A 19,442-nucleotide genomic window follows, 5' to 3' on the forward strand; every position below is an offset into this window, starting at 1 on the left:
CTATGGTGAGAATGGTGAAATTTTTATGAACTTGCTGAACAGGCCAAAGGAAACAAGTAGAATGACTTATGTGTTGGCAGTACATAACAATTTAATGGTATTAATTCACAACATAGAATATAAGAAAATAGTTATTATTTATGTAACTTACTAGCTAATATTTTGTTGGTATTATATCCAGCATCTTCGAAGTACAAACACAGTTTGTCACAGTACATGAAACGGCAACAATTTGATATAATAGTGGGACTAGTTAAAAACAAAAAAATTGTAACAGAAAACATAAGGAACTAAAGTCCTAACTAGCACCATCTATTGTTGGACAAAGAGGAAAAAAAAAGTATTAATTTGATCTTAATATGACTGTCTCCCACATTTTCAATAAATTGGTAAATCTTACAAACATACAATCCTACATACAAACTTGCTAAAAATTTAGCTAGTTTGTATATAGGCCTTCCTCCTTTGTTAAAAATTCTATTTACCTAAAAATTACATTTTAAATACACATTTTTAACCATATCTTAAAATATTCAGACATACTGATTAGTTTCGATATTACTTCACTATTTACCAATATAAATCATTTATTGAAACCCAGGATTTGCTGAAGTCACATGCAGGTTATTTTGCATGGAAAGAACAGAAATGGGCTCCCACCGTTTAGCCAATTTCTATATAAACACTTGGAAAAGCTAGCTATGAATACAGGCACTCTCAAACCAATGGTTTGGCTTCACGGTGTTGATATCATTTGGCCACATGGCCCAGACACATTTTGGTGCATTTAAATAGTCAACACTCTAAAATCCACTTCACAATGGAAGAGAAAACTAATGACTGTCTTTAGTTTTCTCTTCCTAGATATGCCAGTCGCACACTTTCCCAATAGTTCATTATCCTTTTCCGTTTATAGAAAACATACATATACAGGGAGATATTTGCACAAGCAATCACACCATCATCCAGCTAAAAAATATGATATTATAAAACACTGACCCACAGAGCAAGAGCTATCTGTTCCAATGAAAATGATCTTACTTGTGAACTCACTTACTTGCATCACACTTTTTTAGCCAATGCCTATAATCCCCAACAGAACAGAAAAAATACTAAATACTCTCCAGAAATCCCCTCCATTACCTAATGCACAAGACTACAGCAAAACTGTTACCATCCCATACATTCAGGGCACATCTAAAAAGATATCTAGATTGCTTAATAAATATCAGTTCTGCATCACATTTAAACCTTATTGTCAAATTGGCAACTCTCATCCGTTTACCTAAGAACAAACTCTCTCCTTTATCACATCCAGGAGTGTATGAAGTGCCCTGTGCATGTAACCAGGTTTACTATGGACAGACAGCAGGAGCTGTTGACATCTGCCTTGGAGAACATAAAAAATACATTCGGCACTATTGTTTTGGCAAATTAAAACTTGCAGACTGTGCCTTGTATATCCCCTTCACAGAGCAGATGGAAGAAAACAAAAGTAGTACTAAACAGAAGTAATTATGAGTCAGATTGTTTTTGGAATCAGCAGCAGCTTTAAGACATCCTCCAAACCTCAAAAAAAGTATGTCTGTTCAATTTATCAAAAACTGGGAGACAGCCATTTTATTAATTAATACTTAATTATTATTCATTAATTATAACATTTATTTAAAAATTAATACTTTCCAACAATAGATAGTATCGATTAGGATTTAGTTTCTGGCAATGTCCATTATAATTTTTTTTTTCGAGTCCCACTATACTACCAAATTGTTGCAGTTTCGTGTACCATGACAAATTGTGTTTGCTCTGAAGATGCTGGATATAATAATAGCGAAACATCAGGAAATAAGTTAAATAAATAATAATTATTTTTTATATTCTGTGTTGTGAATTAATACCATTAAATAAACTGTCAGGCCAAAGGAAATACAAGACAAATTTATTGCTACATAGTAGCAAATAAAGTAAGGAATAATTATAGAATAATAACCTTAGTGAATGTAAAGAGCAAAAAGATGTAAGATACAAAAGAAACTGCTTAGGTAAGATATATATTTCAGGCAAATCTGTTAGCTCTATGAGAAGCCAGAGAGGAACTGGATGAAAGAATAGAGATAGATAGGATAGAAGTATTAAAGATGTGACAAAAACATGACCCAAACAGAGCAGTTGGACTTGGTGGAATATTACCACAGGTGCTGAAGGAAATCATAAAGTTTGCAGTGTCCCTGATATGGCTGTACATTTTGTGTATGTTAAAAGTTGTTCTTGCTTTAGCAATCTGCTTATGTTCTATAATACAGTAAGAGTCGAGTTGGATAATGGAAATGTATAAACCATGATACTTCTGGATTTGGCCAAAACATCTGACAGGAGTCCTTATTACAGGTTGATATACAAACTCAGAAAGAGACAAGTTTGCAAAATAAACTTGTGATATGGATTACAGAGTGGGTGATCAACAGATATTAGAAAGTGTATCTTGGTGATGTTGAGACTAAGAGGAAGACAACCTGTGGCACCAATATGGTTCTGCACTTGGACTACTGTTGTTTAGGGCATATATTAGTGATACTGCAGAGGGCATATAGTGTGATATTCAGTTATTTGCTAATGATGAAGCCAAGTTAAGATATGAAACATAGCTAATACACAATCCCTGCAGATTGATTTGAATAAATTGGTTACATGGGCAAATATGAACAAATTAATGGTATAATGAATGTCAATTCAGTGTTGCCAAACATAAGTTTATGTTTCTTTTCACTATACACTTTGGTATTAATTTGGTCTAGCTATTCACTGATGAAGCCTCAAAAAAAAGGCTGAATCCAGTCTGGGTAGTGACCTCCCGCCATAATGTAATAACAGCATACATTTCCTAGGAAATGTGTTTTTACATGTCTACGAGAATCTACATTATGGAAAATACCTAAGAATAGCAATCAGAACTTTACCGACTTTGCTGAGAGTTCTCCAGTATTGTACTACGTACTAGGGTCACTTGCATTAGCTCACGCTAGTGGTCGCCGATACTTTATAGTTTACTATATTTGGTATGAAACTCTGATTCCAATCTTCGAGTTTGTTATTCAGTTTTAAAACAATGTGGGATTTAATATCCCCCTAATTTAAATAATGTTTATATCGCTGAAATGAAGCTTATTAGCTTTTTATATTTAAGTAACTTAATGGTTGCACTTGTTCGGAAACTTGTATAACAGAGTATATAAGTTCTTTTCGCTATACCCTTCGGTATTAATTTGGTCTAGCTACTCACTGATGAAGCCTCAAAAAAGGCTGAGACCAGTCTGAGTAGTGACCTCCCACCATAATGTAATAACAGCATACATTTCCTAGGAAATGTGTTTTTACATTATGGAAAATACCTAAGAATAGCGATCAGAATTTTACCGACTTTGCTGCGAGTTCTCCGGTATTGTACTAGGGTCACTTGCATTAGCTCACGCTAGTGGTCGCCGATACATTATAGTTTACTATATTCGGCATGAAACTCTCCGATTCCAATCTTTGAGTTTCTTATTCGGTTTTAAAACAATGTGGGATTTAATATCCCCTTAATTTAAATAAATTTATGCATTTTAGACCAATGACAATGCAGATAGAGTATTATACTGATGGTCATTTTCTACAAGTGACTACAAGAAGCTAGTAACTCAGCAGTGTTGGTAGATAGACAGAGTTAAAATTCAAGGCTACACTGGTAAGTCCAATGTTACATAAAACATACTTATAGGAATAAGGAGGTTATTTTCCTTAAGTTATTTAGAATACTATGCACTGATATGGTCACTTTGTTCTAAGGAGATAGGGAGAGAATTGAAGAGATCTGGAGTGAGTAACCAGGATGATAAATGGCTTATGAAATTGTGCATATAGTCTTTAAAGGGTGAATATACATAGTCTGCGCGGTTAGCCTAGTGGCTTTGCGCTTCGCAACCATATGCCTGGGGAAGGAGTGTCCTAGGTTCGATTCCCGTCGGAGACGTGAGGAGCTGAAGGATCTTCCTCAGCCATAGCCAAGTTAGCCAGTCTTGGGTGCGGGCAGTAGGGTTTTTTCCAACAGTTTATCTGGTGTTTTTCACCCCGCAAGCAGGCAAACTGGCCCCGTGAACACACAGGGATACAGCCAAGAATACCTTGAGGCATAGGAGTGACCATTCTATCCTCATATTTCGGTTACAAAATCCAAGCATGCTTGGAAGGTTGTGGGCCTTAAAGGCCTGTTAAAGCCCTTGGGATAGGATAGATAGATATACATAGATGACATATGAAAGAAACACAAAAGTTAGTGTGCATGGGGGGGGGGGGGGGAGAATAAACAACACTTGGCTGATTCAAGATCCAAGCTCTTCTCCTGAAAGGAATGTGGAATGGATTACTTTTAGATGCTATGAGTCCAGTTTCCAAGAACATGTTCAAGAAAAGATATGATAATATAAGTGTCTAAACAGACCTTTCAGCAAATCAGATCTCCCTGGTAGAGCTCAAACTCATTATATGAGTGCTTGAGCTCCTTCAGGAGAGAGCATAATAATTGACTTGTGCTATTTTTTAATTAATTTTTATAGCAAAACACAATACATTTGACATTGCATTTACATAATTAATGCCTGACTTGCTGGCAGAGCAGATGAGAAAGAAGCAAAAAACCATTATCCATCACTACCTGATGAATACCTCCATAAGAAAAAAACATTTCTCACAAGATCTTTTCATTTATACTAACTTGTCTTAGTACCTAATGTTTTACTTAATATACGTGTTTACATGAATTAACATATTCAAACAAATTTGATATAAATTTCATATAAGGACAATCTCTAAACTGAATATACGAGGATAGTACAAATTCAAAATATTAATACTGATTAATACATTTAAAATGTTCATACTCAAGCACAAAATAATTTCACAATTCCCAGTATTCCATGGGTCTCGCTCTCCAACCCCCCCCCTTCACTAATGAATCATTAATAAGTCAAAAATGGTATGAGCCATTTCAGTAGTTATGGTGAATGAATTTTTTTATAATGATGTTTGCTAGAGAGAGAGAAAGTTTTGTATATAAAAAAAAATCTAGTCATGTAGACAGTTCATCTACACACTTTTGTTTACTCACATCATAAAATTTTTTTTGCTCAGATAAAATAAGGCTGAAAAAGAAGAATATAATTTCTTGTTAAGTATAATCTGCTTCTAAAATTTACTATAATCTTTCTGCAGATATTAAGCTTGCCTAGTAACTATCAAAAATCATTTTGTGCTTTCTCAGATTAACTTTCACTCTAAACTGTAGTGAATTTTATTACTCATTAAAACTAATTTTAAATTAAACTGAATCATTTGAACCAAAGTGAGAGTTCTTGAATGGCTAATCTATTTTGAACAAAGCAATTTAATTATTGATATGACACATCTGAATGGGCAAAAAAACAGGAATACAAAAAGTTTGCACAAAATATATATTAAGATTTAAACTTAATAGTTAGAAGAAACAGTATCCTATTTATGAAGAGAGTTTATTGGTTTTATCATTTACAGCTTTCTTTAAGAAGTTGACAGTATAATCATTTATGAGTTTTCTAATCTGGATACATAGATGTTGATTATCGCTCATGACAATGTTTAGTGAAATAAACACTTCTATAGATAATAAATACTAACTAAATTTATTCAGTTAATAAATTATGATCCTAATATTTCACCTTAGTTGCTAAGGAATCTTTGTCGGCAAAAACAAATACACAGGGCATGAGTATGCAGGCAAACTAACAAGAAAGTAGACAGGAGCAGATATAAATCTACGAGAGACTATTTCTAAAATCTGCCTCAGCATAACAACATACACCAAATCTTAACAAACTACTTCACCTCACTTTACTATACGTCTAGGAGACCATCAAAACCTCAACAAGATTCTATACCTCACCCCATAGAGAGTGTGAGTTATGATTGTAGGATCCCACCATTCACAGTTAGTCTGCTGTTGCTTTCTTGCCAGTATGCATGTACTCAGTGCATTTCATTATGTCCATGAAGATTTCTTGGGACTATGGCAAAATATTTGCACAATTTATTAATTAAATAAATCTAGTTAGTATTTATTATCTGTAGCCATGTGTTTATTCCATTAAACATCAACATGGGCATTAATCATATATGATGATGAACCAAAGACCTATACAAGATACGAGGGTGGTCTGAAGTTCTCAGCCTAAAATGAAAGAACGAATTTATAATCTGAAAATTATTTTATTTTTCAACATAATCTCCCTCAAGACTAATACATTTATTCCAGCAATGCTCCAGTGCCATTATCCCATTCATGTAGTGGTTCTCAGTAAGATCTGCAAAATACCACTTTACAGCTGCAATCACCTCTTGATTCGAGGGAAAAAAAAAAAAAAAAAAAAAAAAAAACGCTGACCAGCGAGGAAGAGTTTTAGTTTCAGGAAGAGACAGAAGTCAGAGGGAGCCAAAGCTGGGGGAATAGGGTGGATGTTCCAACAATTCATACTACAGATCCCTTAATTTTCCCATTGCCAAAACACCTTTGTGGGAAGGTGCATTGTCCTGATGAAGGACGATTTTTTTCTTCTGCACACCAGGTCTTTTCTCACAAATTTTTTTTTGTCTAGTCCAGCAAAAAAATAAGAATAATATTCCCAGTTATTGTTTTACCCTTTTCAAGATAATTAATAAACAAAATGCCTTTATCATCCCAAAACACCGATGCCCTGACCTTTCCTGCTGGTGGAACCGACTTTGTCTTCTTTGGTGCTGAACAACTGGCTTCTGTCCACTGTTTTGATTGCCGTTTGGATTCTGATGTGTAATGGTGAATCCAAGTCTCATCCATAGTAATAAATCGATGAACAAAACCAGTTTTATTCTTGTTAAAATGCTTCAAGCACTGTTCACAGATTTTTCATGCGAGTGCGTTTTTGATCTACGAGAGACTATTTTTTAAATTAAACTGAATCATTTGAACCAAAGTGAGAGTTCTTGAATGGTTAATCTATTTTCAACAAAGCAATTTAATGGTGCTCACAACAAGTGCAGCACCCATCTTGGGAAAAGCTTTTTCATTGGCAATTCTTAATGCAAAATATATTCTGCATGTTCTTTTGAAATGCCTATAGTCTCAGTAATTTCATGCACTTTAACTTGCCGGTCATCCAATACCAATCGTGCACTTAATAATGATTTCTGGTGTTGTTAAATCTTTTGGGCGTCCTTCACATGGATCATCTTCAAGGCTGGTACGGCCATGTTTAAACTTGGCAGCCCATTTCTTAATTGTCGAAAACGAAGGAGAAGACTGCCTGTAAACTGTTATGAACTTCAAATGAATTTCTTTCGACATTAAACCTTATTTTACGAAGAATTTTATAACCACATGATACTCAATTTTATCCATTTCAAGGGATAGAGATAACACTTTTGCTTCAGACTGCTGTATAAAACAAACTACTTGATAGAAGAATGACTTGCAATTTCACAATGGATGCTAATGACAGATGTACCAACTTAGAAAAAAAAATCTTGCCGACAGTGTTGCCATCTATGGTCGAGGCCGAGAACTATTCAGACCACCCTCATAAGTATCAGCTGGGAAGTGGGTGAATTATATGTGTAAAATTTTAATTGCTGTTACATGTGTAATGATGGCATTTGATTTTGTGCATGTGTAGTTACTAATTATGTTCTCTTGAAGATCTAAATATGTTCAAGGACACTGCTTGTGAATAGCTGTCCAGGGTTCAGTAAACAATTCCTTAATTAAATGAATTTACGTGGGGTATAACATAAAGATCAAAGACTGACAACTGGGAGAAGACCTACAAAGCCTTTTAAGAAATGTGGAAAGCTAACTGGATGTGCTGACCTAACATCCAATCCTCATTTCATTTGTAAGCAACCTATTTGTAGATATCCTTGTTCGTTCAGTATCTGCTTAGACAGATACTAAACGAACAAGTATGGGCTGGCAAGTTGGGATTTAGCAGATGAGAATCAAACAGAATTCCAATTTGTTAAATCCAAAACAAACAATGCAAAGAAAGAAATTAAACATGGGCCCTTTTTGCTGTTATTGTGAGGGGACCAGAGCAAACAGTGAAAATTCAGCTACTGGAACATAACTCTAAAATCAGCAGACTTCAAAATAGCCAACATAAGAAATATCAATGAAAAACAAAGAACTGGAAGAAGAACAGAGAGGTACCATGTTGATTAAAATGCTGTTTAAATCTGTAATATTTACCAGTTTTTCTTTATATTTAAGTAATGATTAAAGAAAGAAAGGAGTAGATATAGTATTCAACAATAAACATAACAGTAATTATTGAATGGCAGGCAAATCAAGTAAAGTGATGTGAACAAACATCAAAATAGGGAATTGGAGACAGTGAGACTCCTTTGTGCCTATGGTCACACAGAAGGTTCTATTAAGGCAGAATTTTCTGAGAGAAAACAGCTGGCATTAAGAAAAAAGAAAAACTGGTAAATATTACAGATTTAAACAGCATAGTAGAAAATAAATACCTCAGGAAAATTTGAGAAATTTTCAGGAAAGGAAATAATAATGGTAAGTATAGTATGTCCACGCTTTAGAGATCTTCGCTTGAACACTTGCCAAGAATAGTTGATTCATGCTGAAGGGGGGAGAGAGAAATGAAGGAAGTACAAATTGGTCGCCAACACGTGAAATAACGTGCTTTATATGTAAAATTTTCCAACTGTTATACAAGCAACATAGTTAACTACAATGATCATAAAAGAGAAGTTAATTTTCTGACGTGTAATAATAAACAACTCATCCCACAATAAGGATTGATTACCCTATTATCGGAATGGATTCTCCTTCTGTTGACATGCGCAGAAGTGTCGAAGGGTCTTGAATCTGTGGGAGTACTATATCTGCTAGATTTCTGTTTAGGATATAAACTAGTCATTACTAACCACAATGTTAAAGCATAAAGATGCACACAAATTCACATAGAAAGATGACACAACAAACAGGGTGAGGTGGTGCAAGTCTCAATGACTATGATATTTTTGATAGTGTCATTATATATATAAACTAGTTCAAGACAAATGAATAAACATGGGATTGGAAAGAGGAAGTGATTACCATTTAATTTTCAGCAGAATAAAAATTGAATATCATGTTCAATATAAAAACAAGTTCAAATAATAAGCAAAATTGAATAGCTGCCAGAGGTGAACTGTAGACTCAAATATAAAAATTTAATTCAAGAAAAAAAAATGAGTTATAATCTCCAACTGTATCTCAGAGATTTGGGTCTTGTATGAAAATGAAACAAGAATTAAACCTTTGAGACTCAGTGTAGATTCTGTAGCAAGTTAAAGAGACAGTCATGGGAAATATGACTAAGTCAGAATGTGCTCTAAGAGAATAATACACAGAAAAGTATAAGAAAGCAAAACAATGTGCAAAGGAAGCAGCTGAAGAAATGTCCTGGGAAGAGTTTGGTAAAAAAAGAACATGTATATAGAAGATAAAATCTGGAAGGAGGCAAAAGGTTCTGGAGGTTGCGAAAAAGCTTAGAAATTGAGAAATGAGTATTGAATAATGAATGAGAGATGACAAAGGTGATATGAAAGCTGAAGATATTCTTAGAGTAATTTACTTTGAAACAAGTGACAGAAAAACATTCCAGATGAATGCAATCAGGAGGACAAATATTTCATTACAAAAAGTCATCAAAACCCTGAAAGATAGAAAGCAGATTCAGCAGATAATATTCAACAGAAATGCTCAAATATGGAAATTTGAGAGGGGGCTGCACTGCATATTTCAGGCCTCGGGGAATGAAGTTCCATGTGGTTGGGTAGCACTTCAGCATATCCATCTACAAAAAGAAAATTATCATCATCAAATTCCTGACAAGTACCTTCAAGGGGTGTACAGGATATGATAGTACTACATGAAAAAAATTTCATCATTACTAACTTCCTATCTACAATTTTCCTCCAAATCAGTCTGTCACTTGTCAAGACATCAACATTATCAGTTCTTATAATTCTATCGTCTAATGCACTTTGTACTGTATCAATTCACCTATGTCTTGGTTTTCCTCTTGGTCATTTTCCTGCCAACCAATCAGAGAACACTTGTTTTACTAATCTTTCCTCGCCCATTCTGTTTAAGTGACCATACCACCTGAGATTAGCTCTGCTAACACATTCCTGGATGCTGACAATGTCAAGTTCTTTCCTAATATCCTCGTTTTTAATATGATATTGCCATTGATGCCATCTGTTCACGCCTATAATCTTTCTCAGCCCTCTCATATCTGCGGTCGCTAGTCTTTGGTCAAGTGTTTTATTTCTGACCCAGCTCTCAGATTCATAAGTTAAAACTGGTTTGAACACTGTCTTGTATACAGCTAATTTAGTGTTCCGACTAATTTCACTCTTATTCCATATGAATTTATTCAACTGACTTCCTACCATACCAGCTTTGTTGATTCTGTTGTCTATTACCATATTTAATTTACCATCTTCACTAAAAATCGTGCCTAAGTAGCTGAAATGTTTTACTTGTTCAACAGGTTCTCCATTCACAACACAGTTGACATTTTCAATGATTCTGCCTATTTTCATTGTCTTTGTTTTTTTATTGCTGACCTTCATACCATATCTATTACAACAGTTATTCAATTTAGTCAGAGAATCTTGCAGACTTGTAGTGGATTTATTTAGAAGTATAACATCGTCAGCATAAAGCAAAGAGCTGACATTAACATCTCCAATTTTGATATCATGTTTAATACCACTTTCCTTCATAATGTGATCCATATAAATATTGAATAACAGAGGGGATGATGTACATCCTTGTCTCACACCAGATTTAACATTAAACCATCTTCCTGTACTTCCCTCAATTCTAACTGCTGACTTACAACTCAAATAAAGACTAAGTATTGCTTGATATAATGCCCCGTTGACACCATATAACTGTAGCATATTGAATAGCTTCTCTCTTGGCACCTTGCCGTATGCCTTTTCCAGATCGACAAAACTTAAATACAGATCTTTGTTATATTCCCATGCTTTCTCAACTATTTGTCGTAAAGTGAAGATCTGATCCTGACAGCCTTTATTTGCCCTGAATCCAACTTGTTCTTCAAGCTTTTTCTTCCACAATTCTTCTCAATCATTTCTCAAGTATACTTGCATAGATCTTGCCAGGAACACTCAGTAGGAAAATACCTCTAACTCTCACATTCAGTTTTATTTCCCTTTATATATGGGTACTACCAGAGCTCTACTCCAATCACTGGGAATTTGTTCCTCTCTCCAGGCTTTCTGAACTATGCAGAAATATTTCTGATATTTAAACAGAAATACTTCAGCACTTCTGGTCAAATATCATCTACTCCTGCTTTTCCACATTTCAAGCCTCTGATGGCTTTTTCTACTTCAAGTATGGATATGTATTCCTGACTGCATGCATGGTCAGTGTTTTTTTTTTTTTTTTTTTTTTTTAAATCACTGTGCCGTCATCAGTGCTTATTTCATTTAGCAATTTTTCAAAGTAATTACTCCATACCTCAAGGATATCTTTTTCTCCTGTTTTCATGTCACCATTATCATCTCTAACTCCTTTTACAGCATTCTTTCCTCCATTTCTAAGCTTCTTCAACAACCAGCAGAATATCTTGCCACCTTCTTGATATTTATTTTCTAGGTTCTTGCCGAACTCTTTCCATGACTTTTGTTCAACTAGTCTTACATTTGCCTCTGTATTCTCTAAGAGCAAAAGCTGACTTATTTGCCAGGAACTTTTGATATGCTTTCTTCATTTCATTCACTTCTTCTTTAACTTCCTGTGTCCACCATGGAGTTTTGATTTTTCTATCCTTGCAGACAACCTCACCACTCACAACCCCACTGCCTCTCCGGCTGAATCTATCAGGGTTTTCTTCAAGGCTTTCCACTGAATCTCCAAGGTTTGGTTCCTGTTCTCAAACCCTTTCATTTTTTCTTCAATAATCTTTATGTATTTTAGTCTACAGTTCACATCTGAGAGCTGCTCAACTTTTATTCTCTTTAAAACTTTCTTACATGTTATTCTTTTCAATATGAAATTCAATTTTATCCTGCTCAAGACTAAATAGTGATCACTTCCAATTTCAAATCCTCTGTACAGTCTCGTATTCTGACCAGGCAGAAACCATTACTATCAACAATAACATAGTCAATGAGACTTTTCTTATTCCTTGCCTCTTCTCTCCATGTGAATTTGTGCACATTTTTATGTTGGAAAATGGTGTTAGTAATAACCAGTCCATGTCGTGAATAGAAATCCAACAGGTATTTGCCATTATTATTAGCTTTGCTCTTTTCTCCAAATTTTCCCAAAATATTTTTGTATGTCTGACAATCATTTCCTACTCTGCTATGTAGATCCCCAACAAGGACCAACTTTCCCTTTTTCATTGTGTCAGCTGCTTTTTCTAAAGCACCAAAAAATTCCTCCACTTCTACCTTAATAGAACCTTCTGTGAAACCTATGGTCACAAATAAGTCTCATTGTCCAATTCTCCATTCTGATATTTGCCCACATCGCTCTACTTGAGACTGCCTGCCATTTGAAAAGATTAGTTTCCTATTTTGTGTTGAATACTATGGCTACTCCTTTTCCTTTATTGTCAATGCCTGAATATAACATTTTGTATTTATTGCTCAGAAAGATCTCACCATTTTTTGTCTTTTTTGTTCCAGTCACCCCTATTATGTCGATCTGGTACTTATCTAAATCCTCAGCTAGCTCCATTTCTTTGCCATTCAGGCTTCTTATGTTGATAGTACCAATCTTTAACTCTGGTGATGTTGAGTTGGGGGGGGCCCCAGCCAGCATGAAATTTTGTCATGTTGTACCATCATCTTCTATATTGGTTTAAGCCAATAAGAATACAATTTGGTCGGCTAAATCCCAAATTGCCAGCCCATCCTCGTTCGTTCAGTATCCAGGTAGATACCCAACAGGGTGCACCACGAGAAGGTGAGGATTGGACATAAGGTCAGGAGCCCTGGTCGGTTCTCCGCATTCCTTTAAAGGCTATGTGGAGTCTCCTCTCAGTTATACAGCTTTGACCCTTAATCACCCCCACCCCAAAAGAAAATTATACAAAGTTGAAATTATGACATTTCCCTAATGAGTGCTCTAGGTGTTCTAGTTAAGATTTATGCAAGCATACTTGAAGAACATAAGAAAAATTATGGAAGAGGAAACTTGGAGAAAAACTACTTGGGTTCAGGCCAAACAGAGATTTATGATGTCAGGATCAGTTTTCACTTTAAAACAAATAGTTGAAAAATCACAGGAATATAACAAGGACCCAAATTTAAATTTTATAAATCTGGAAAAGTATATGAAAAAAACCAAGAAACGGCTGTTCAAAATCTACAATTTTATAGTGTAAAATTATGTCAAGCAATATGGGTTGCATATATGGTGTATTTTTTTTTTAAATATGATATTGTCGGCAAGTAACCAATGCGTGGACAAACAATGGTGGCAAAAACCACGTTGTCTGGTGATTTGAATTTGAGCGATTTTATTCCATACAGTGTATATGTGTGAAATGTATTAATCAAGAAAACTAAAGAATATGTTGAAGGAAAGTGAAACTGGAGAAAGTGTATATTAAGTGTGTCAGAAGTGAGTGTCTGTTAGGTGCTCAAATGCAGCAAATATTAGTATAATGAACTACCAATGGTAAAATGAAAAACAATGTTATTAATGTCGAATGTGTGGCCATGAATACAGAGAAGAACAAAATGGACATTAATAAGGAAATTGTGCACTTCAATATTATCTTCATTGGAAAAAGTGCAAAATTGAAAAACTGCAGAAGCAGCAAGAGATTTGCGGGACAAAAGAGAAAGAAGGAGAGTCCGAAGGAATAATAATAAAGATCGACCGAACAAACAAGAAAACAAGTTAAGGAGAAAATTATGTATGGAGATTCGATAATCAGGAGAGTACTTAATGAAAGAGTGACAAATGTGTTTTGTCACTCTTTCATTTCATAGAATGATAGTACAACATGACAAAATTTCATGCCGGCAGGGGCGTCGCCGGGTTAAACAAGGCCCCCGTTGTTTTCGCCAGGGAACCAGGGCGAACAGTGAAAAGTCAGCTACTGGAACAAATCTGAAAATAAACCCCAACTCAACATCACCAGAGTTAAAGATCGGTACTATCAACGTAAGAAGCCTGAATGACAAAGAAATGGAGCTAGCTGAGGAATTAGATAAGTGCCAGATCGACTTAATAGGGGTGACTGAAACAAAAAAGACAAAAACTGGTGAGATCTTTCTGAGCAATAAATACAAAATGTTATATTCAGGCAATGACAATCAAGGAAAAGAAGGAGTAGCCATAGTATTCAACACAAAATACGAGACTAATCTTCTTGAATGGCAGTCAGTCTCAAGTAGAGTAATGTGGGCAAATATGAGAATGGGGAACTGGACAATGAGACTTATTTGTGCCTATGGTCCCACAGAAGGTTCTACTAAGGTAGAAGTGGAGGAATTTTTTGAGGCTTTAGAAAAAGTAACTGACACAATGAAAAAGGAAAAGTTGATCCTTGTTGGGGATCTAAATAGCAGAGTAGGAAATGACTGTGAGACATACAAAAATATTTTGGGAAAATCTGGAGAGAAGAGCAAAGCTAATAATAATGGCAAATATCTGTTGGATTTCTGCTCAGGACATGGACTGGTTATTACTAACACCATGTTCCAACATAAAAATGTGCACAAATTCACATGGAGAGAAGAGGCTAGGAATAAGAAAAGTCTCATTGGCTATGTTATTGTTGATAGTGATGTTTTCTCCCTGGTGCAGGACACCAGAGTGTACAGAGGATTTGAAATTGGAAGTGATCACTATTTAGTCTTGAGCAGGATAAAATTCAATTTCATATTGAATAGTGATAAAATTGAATTTCATATTGAGTAGTGAATTCGTCCCTCTATCCAGGCTTTCTGAACTATGCAGTGCAGCCACTGTAAGACTTTTATACCACCATACTTTAGCATTTCTGGTCGAATATCATCTACTCCTGCTGCCTTTCCACTAACTTCCTATCTACAATTTTCCTCCAAATCAGTCTGTTACTTGTCAAGACTCCAACATTATCAGATCTTATATTTCTATCGTCTAAGGCACTTTGTACCGTATCAATCCACCTATATCTTGGTCTTCCTCTGGGTCGTTTTCCTGCCAACCTGGCAAAGAACACTTGTTTTGCTAATCTTTCCCCTCCCATTCTATTTAAGTGACCATACCACCTGAGATTAGCTCTGCTAACGCATTCCTGGATGCTGACAATGCCAAGTTCTTTCCTAATATCCTCATTTTTAATATGATATTGCCATTGATGTCATCTGTTCACGCCTCTAATCTTTCTCAGGACTCTCATATCTGCGGTCTCTAGTCTTTGGTCAAGTGTTTTACTTCTGACCCAGCTCTCAGATCCATAAGTTAAAACTGGTTTGAACACCGTCTTGTATACAGCTAATTTAGTGTTCCAACTAATTTCTCTCTTATTCCATATGAATTTATTCAATTGATGTCCCACCATACCAGCTTTGCTGATTCTGTTGTCTATTTCTATATTTAATTTACCATCTTCACTAAAAATCGTGCCTAAGTAGCTGAAATGTTTTACTTGTTCAACAGGTTCTCCATTCACAACACAGTTGACATTTTCAATGATTCTGCCTATTTTCATTGTCTTTGTTTTTTTATTGCTGACCTTCATACCATATCTATTACAACAGTTATTCAATTTAGTCAGAGAATCTTGCAGACTTGTAGTGGATTTATTTAGAAGTATAACATCATCCGCATAAAGCAAAGAGCTGACATTAACATCTCCAATTTTGATATCATGTTTAATACCACTTTCCTTCATAATGTGATCCATATAGATAATGAATAGCAGAGGGGATAATGTACATCCTTGTCTCACATCAGATTTAACATTAAACCATCTTCCTGTACTTCCTTCAATTCTAACTGCTGACTTACAACTCAAATAAAGACAAAGTATTGCTTGATATAGTGCCCCATTGACACCATATAACTGCAGCGTATTGAATAGCTTCTCTCTTGGCACCTTGTCATATGCCTTTTCCAAATCGACAAAACTTAAATACAGATCTTTGTTATATTCCCATGATTTCTCCACTATTTGTCGTAAAGTGAAGATCTGATCCTGACAGCCTCTATTTGGTCTGAATCCAGCTTGTTCTTCACCCAGCTTTTCTTCCACAATTCTTCTGAACCGTTTCTGAAGTATACTTGCATAGATCTTGCCAGGAACACTCAGTAGGGAAATACCTCTGTAATTCTCACATTCAGTTTTATTTCCCTCTTTATATATGGGCACTATGAGAGCTCTACTCCAATCATTGGGAATTCATCCCTCTGTCCAGGCTTTCTGAACTATGCAGTGCAGCCACTGTAAGACTTTTATACCACCATTCTTCAGCATTTCTGGTCGAATATCATCTACTCCTGCTGCCTTTCCAAATTTCAAGCCTTTGACGGCTTTTTCTAGCTCAAGTATGGATATGTATTCCTGACTGCATGCCTGGTCAGTGTTTTTTACCACTGTGCTGTCATCACTGCTTGTTTCATTTAGCAGTTTTTCAAAGTAATTACTCCATACTTCAAGGATATCTTTTTCCCCTGTTTTCATGTCACCTTTATCATCTCCAACTCCTTTTACAGCACTCTTTCCTCCATTCCTAAGCTTCTTCAACAACCTTCAGATATTTTTCCACCTTCTTGATATTTATTTTCTATATTCTTGCCAAAGTCCTCCCATGACTTCTGTTTAGCTAGTTTTACACAGTGTTTCGCTTTCTTACATTTGTCTCTGTATTCTCTAAGAGCAAAAGCTGACTTATTTGCCAGAACTTTTGATATGCTTTCTTCTTTTCCTTCACTGCCTCTTTAACTTCCTGTGTCCATCAGGGAGGTCTGATTTTTTTATCCTTGCAGACAACTTCACCACATGCCTCTCTGGCAGAATCAGTCAATGTTTTCTTCAGAGTTTGCCACTGAATCTCCAAGGTTTGATTCCTGTTCTCAAACTCTTTCATTTTTTTTTCAATAATCTTTCTGTATTTTAGTCTACAGTTCACATCTGGGAGCTGCTCAACTTTTATTCGCTTTAAAACTTTCTTACATGTTATTCTTTTCGATATGAAATTCAATTTTATCCTGGTCAAGACTAAATAGTGATCACTTCCAATTTCAAATCCTCTGTACACTCTGGTGTCCTGCACCAGGGAGAAAACATCACTATCAACAATAACATAGTCAATGAGACTTTTCTTATTCCTTGCCTCTTCTCTCCATGTGAATTTGTGCACATTTTTATGTTGGAACATGGTGTTAGTAATAACCAGTCCATGTCCTGAACAGAAATCCAACAGATATTTACCATTATTATTAGCTTTGCTCTTCTCTCCAGATTTTCCCAAAATATTTTTGTATGTCTCACAATCATTTCCTACTCTGCTATTTAGATCCCCAACAAGGACCAACTTTTCCTTTTTCATTGTGTCAGTTGCTTTTTCTAAAGCTTCAAAAAATTCCTCCACTTCTACCTTAGTAGAACCTTCTGTGGGACCATAGACACAAATAAGTCTCATTGTCCAGGTTCCCATTCTCACATTTGCCCACATCACTCTACTCGAGACTGCCTGCCATTCAAGAATAGCCTCGTATTTAGTGTTGAATACTATGGCTACTCCTTCTTTTCCTTGATTGTCGTTGCCTGAATATAACATTTTGTATTTATTGCTCAGAAAGATCTCACCAGTTTTGGTCTTTTTTGTTTCAGTCACCCCTATTATTTCAATCTGGTACTTATGTAATTCCTCAGCTAGCTCCATTTCTTTGCCATTCAGGCTTCTTACGTTGATAGTACTGATCTTTAACTCTGGTGATGTTGAGTTGGGGTTTGTTTTCAGATTTGTTCCAGTAGCTGACTTTTCGCTGTTAGCCCTGGTTCCCTGGCAAAAACAACGGGGGCCTTGTTTAACCGGGCGACGCCCCAGCCGGCATGAAATTTTGTCATGTTGTACCATCATTTTTTATTTTGGTTTAACCAATAAGAATACAATTTGGTGGGCTAAATCCCAAATTGCCAGCCTATCCTCGTTCGTTCAGTATCAAAGTAGATACCCAATAGGGTGCACCACGAGAAGGTGAGGATTGGACATTAGGTCAGAAGCCCTGGTCGGTTCCCCGCATTCCTTTAAAGGCTATGTGGAGGGCTCCTCTCAGTTATACAGCTTTGACCCTTAAGCACCCCATAAAAAGACCAAGGCTATAAAAATAGGTATGAACACAAAAGACAAAATATGAAATTGCCACAGGGTGCAGCATTTTCATTCATCCAACTAGATGATTAGAATGATGGTGAGAGAGACAATGCCCCAATGTGAACATGTTAAGCAAGCCTTTGAAACATTCTTTCTATCAATCGAAAATAACAGGGCCATTGCAGAGAAATATCACGTTATTGGAAGCTACTGTATAAAAATTAGCCACCTGTATAAATATATAAAATGAAGAAAAGAGTTTTCTGATGCTCTAACTGATGCTAGAAGATCTGATATCAGTGAAGTTATTTTGTACTACATTAGAAGATCACTGCTCAAAACAATTAGGGGATATTTATTTTCTGTTGGATAATTATAAATTTCTGCAAATAATTATGACTACTGAGTACTTTATATATGAATGAATATTTCTTACTTATGAATGGAGTATATATGATGAGATATTGTTTAAATAATCGATATTTATTACAAATTTAACAAGTTATACATTTTTGTGTGAAATAATTTTATAAAGAATAACAACAAGAATAGCTAAATATGCATTTGTTAATTTTTTTTTAGGCATTTGTCTAAAAATGCATTTGTTAATAGGGCGTATGGTCTCCATTAACAGCCAAAACAGCGGTACATCTCGATTTCATGGACCTGATAAGATGATCCAAAAGTTATTGTGGGATATTTCTCCACTATTCTGGGAGAAATATCCCACAATAATTTTGAGCTCTTGAAGCGAACATGGTGGCACCAATCAAGCAGAAATGCACCTACCTAAAGCATCCCAATCAGGCATGTTCAATTGGATTACAAACCGGTAAACAGGCAGGCTAGTCCATTCGTTCAATATCTTCTTCCTCAAACCACTCTTGCACCAACTTTGCATGCTGTGGATGAGCATTGTCATTCATAAAAATGAATTCTTGGCCAATTGCAGCAGCATATGGACGAACTGTAGGTTCCAAAATCTCATCGCAATACCTTTGGGCTGCTAAGAAACTGTTTCTGATAAAATA

At 35.6% G+C, this 19,442-nt stretch overlaps 1 protein-coding gene across 1 annotated transcript in view; it reads right to left on the minus strand.

Moving 5' to 3' along the window:
- The window catches only part of Nipped-A (Transcription-associated protein Nipped-A), a 936,100-nt gene that overhangs the window by 787,221 nt on the left and 129,437 nt on the right, over positions 1–19,442 (minus strand). The gene's annotated exons all lie outside the window — the stretch shown is intronic.

Source organism: Typopeltis vanoorti, chromosome 6 (genome assembly GCF_054136105.1).
Source record: "Typopeltis vanoorti isolate ZY-2024b chromosome 6, IOZ_Tvanoo_1.0, whole genome shotgun sequence".
Classification (NCBI taxonomy): domain Eukaryota; kingdom Metazoa; phylum Arthropoda; class Arachnida; order Uropygi; family Thelyphonidae; genus Typopeltis; species Typopeltis vanoorti.